The sequence below is a fragment of the Elephantulus edwardii genome, unplaced genomic scaffold (genome assembly GCF_000299155.1).
Source record: "Elephantulus edwardii isolate Elephantulus edwardi_28Jun2011 unplaced genomic scaffold, EleEdw1.0 scaffold00072, whole genome shotgun sequence".
In the NCBI taxonomy this organism is placed as follows: Eukaryota; Metazoa; Chordata; class Mammalia; order Macroscelidea; family Macroscelididae; genus Elephantulus; species Elephantulus edwardii.
Window position 1 is genome coordinate 13376552 of NW_006399822.1, and position 3024 is coordinate 13379575.

General features: G+C 42.0%; 1 pseudogene; it reads right to left on the reverse strand.

Annotated features, from left to right (window-relative positions):
- Positions 1-2033: 2033 nt before the first annotated feature.
- On the reverse strand, positions 2034-2451 carry LOC102848002 (annotated as a pseudogene).
- Positions 2452-3024: the final 573 nt, after the last annotated feature.

Sequence of the window (3024 nt, forward strand, 5' to 3'; positions counted from 1 at the left end):
CCTACCTGTTGATGTTGTTACTCATGGCTGACCCTACAGATGGTTTTTAGAGGCAGTAAATCACGTGAAAGTAGACTGTACATCTTTCTTTTGCAGAGTCACTGGTGGGTTTGAACCACCTGCCCTTGCACACCACTAGGAACACCACTTCTTGTTATCATTCAACCACATTACCTCTTGTATTCTCTGCCATACTCTTTTTTTAAAAATTTTATTATTTTGTGTGTGTGTACCGTCCAATCAGATCTGACAGGTACAGGAGGAGGACATTGCTCCTCTTTCTCCAGCAGAGCATCTGGTGGATTCAGTGCACTTCTGGGATTGCAGTGCAGCTTTTTGCCACTAGGCCACCAGAGCTCCCTTGCCACACTCTTAAGATATGCCAAACTGCCTTACTCTTAAGGTTCATAGATTTTATAATAAAACTTCTCAAATTAACCAACATCATAAACTATTCTGAAATTTAGCAAGTTTTGAGACTTTCTTCTTGATCCTTGCCACTATTATTTGGTTGTTGGTTGGTTTTGTTTTTTTCTGAATTCCTTCCACCTCTTTAGCTGATGGGTTTTAATTATAGAAGGCCATTTTTATGAAAATGCCAAAGGATGTACCATTTGGTGGCCCTCAGGGCAATAACTGATCAGACAAGAATTGTATAATTGATCAGACAAGAATTGTCAATAAATGTTAAAACTTATAGGAAACTTATAGTACCAAACATCTCCCTACAAAATACTTACTGATTCTAAAAGGAAAAATAGGAATTTCAGAGAGAAAAAACAGTCAGATCTTCCTTTAACCAAGTGATCAAACTTGACTGCCTCAGTTAAAAGGACAGAGGGACACTGTGCATCCCGACATGTCCTGGAAGGCAGCAGAACCACGTCACCTCACTGAGAATCCCGCCAGAAATTGATTACCTGCATCTAATTATAAGGAAATACCAGGAAAAAAAAGAAGGGATTTTGTAAAATAACAAGTTTCTATTCTTTAAAAATATATGAAGTATAATATCAAACATGCCATGGACAACCAAAATAACATATATGTCAGTGTTTGGTGTGTGGTTTTTTTTTCACTTTCAACAAAAGAAATGCTCTGTATTAACACAATGGATGATAGTTTCTCAAGTCTCCACTCACTAGCAAACTTTTCACTGTATTCATTTAACAAGTTAACAGTGCCAAGCTACACTTCACTGTCAAACTCCAAGCACTCAGAGATAGAAAGTGCTTGGGGACTGAAGAGGATAAAGGCTAAGGGTCAGGGGAGTAAGTAGGATGGGACCCAGCACAGGAAGGTAGCGGAAAAACCCTGAGGGAGAAGGTATGCCTTGAGATTATGATGTTTTGAACTCATGAGCTGAAGAATGAAAAGCTGGTCAAGGATCTAGTTGATGAATCACAAGTGATTCCAGGGGGTGAAGATAAACCCTACAGCTCATTTATTTTGTAAGAATGAGAACTCAACAGCCTTGCTGGGCTACTTACACTCTGTAATGCAAATGTACAATCCCAACAACAACGTATAGGGTTCCTATCTCACTAAATCCTCTCCAACATTTATTACTTGCTGTTCTGTTACACTTTGGCAGGGCTACTGGAGTGAGATGGTATCTCATTGTGGTTTTGATTTGCATCTCTCTTATTGCCAATGATTTTGAGCATTTCTTCATGTGCCTGTTGGCCATTTGAATATTTTCTTCTGTGAAAAGTTTTTTCATGTCTTTTACCCATTTTGTAATTGGGTTATCATTCTTTTTCTTGTGGAGTCCCAGCAGTATTCAGTAAACTTTCATCATGAGACTCTTGCCTGAGCTGGTATTGCCAAATGTTTGTTCCCCATCGGTAAGTTTTCTTTTCACCCTGTTGGGAAAAGTTTTTGATGGAAGCACTGGTTTTGATGACGATTTGGGTCCATTTTCTTTCTCAGGCCCTTCTGCCTAAGACTACTCTGCCCAGCAGGTAAACTCATCAATATGTACCATGTTTCCCAGTGGCTCCTTCTAAGGTGTCATGGTCTTCCCACCCTATTTAGTTGTCCACCTCCTCCTCCTCGTTCTGTTCTTCTTCCAGCCTTTCCTCACTCTGCTCTTGCCTTGTTCTTCTGAATCGATTGTCTGTCTTTACCCTTCTTTTTTGGCTCTGACACTTCCTCTTGCCTTTCTGCTCCTGCGCTTATGCTTCCAGAGCCTCTTTCCGTGGAGTAATGAACCGCTGGAACTCCATCTCTTCCCTGGCTGAGAGGATGTCAGTGGCATTCAGGTCTTGCGTTTCCCTTTCACTGAGAAGTTGTTGGCGCAGGAAGTGGCGTCTGGCAAGAAGGCGCTGGCGGCGCGGGAGATGGCGCTCCGACCTCCTTTGGAGATACTGACCCCATCCAGGAGCGTCTCCTTGATGATCCTGATGATGACGCATTGGGCAGATTTACATCCTCCAGCCTCTAGGCCATTGCTGCTCCAGCGGCCTCCTCTTGAAGCAGTTCAGCTTTAGGACTTACGGCGTCGATGCGGCCTGACCCACGGAGGCTGCCCTTCCTCATACATGTCAGGCTTGGAAAGCAGCTCAGCTAGAATGTTTAGAAATGAATATAGTGAGACTTCGTGTCACACGCTTTGGCCATGTTACCAAGAGAGACCAGTTTCTGGAATAGGCTATTTGGTTTAGTAAAGTGGAGGGCTAGTGAACAACAAAAACATTAGACTATACAAAGAAGAAAGAAGCATCAGGACTGGAGGAAGAAGACTCATTAGCATTATAAGATATGCAAATAGAGGGATCTCTGGTGGCCTACTGGCAAGAAGCTGCACTGCAATCACAGAGGCGCATGGTTCGAATCCACCAGATGCTCTGCTGAAAAAAGAGAGACAATTTCCTCCTATACCAGTCAGGTCCGGTTTGTCGTTACACACACAAAATAATAAAAATATTTTTTTTAAAAAAGATATGCAAATGAATGATACTGCTTGCTGGAAATGAAGATGGCTTGAAGCACTTATTGATGAAGGTCAAAGCCTTCAGTATA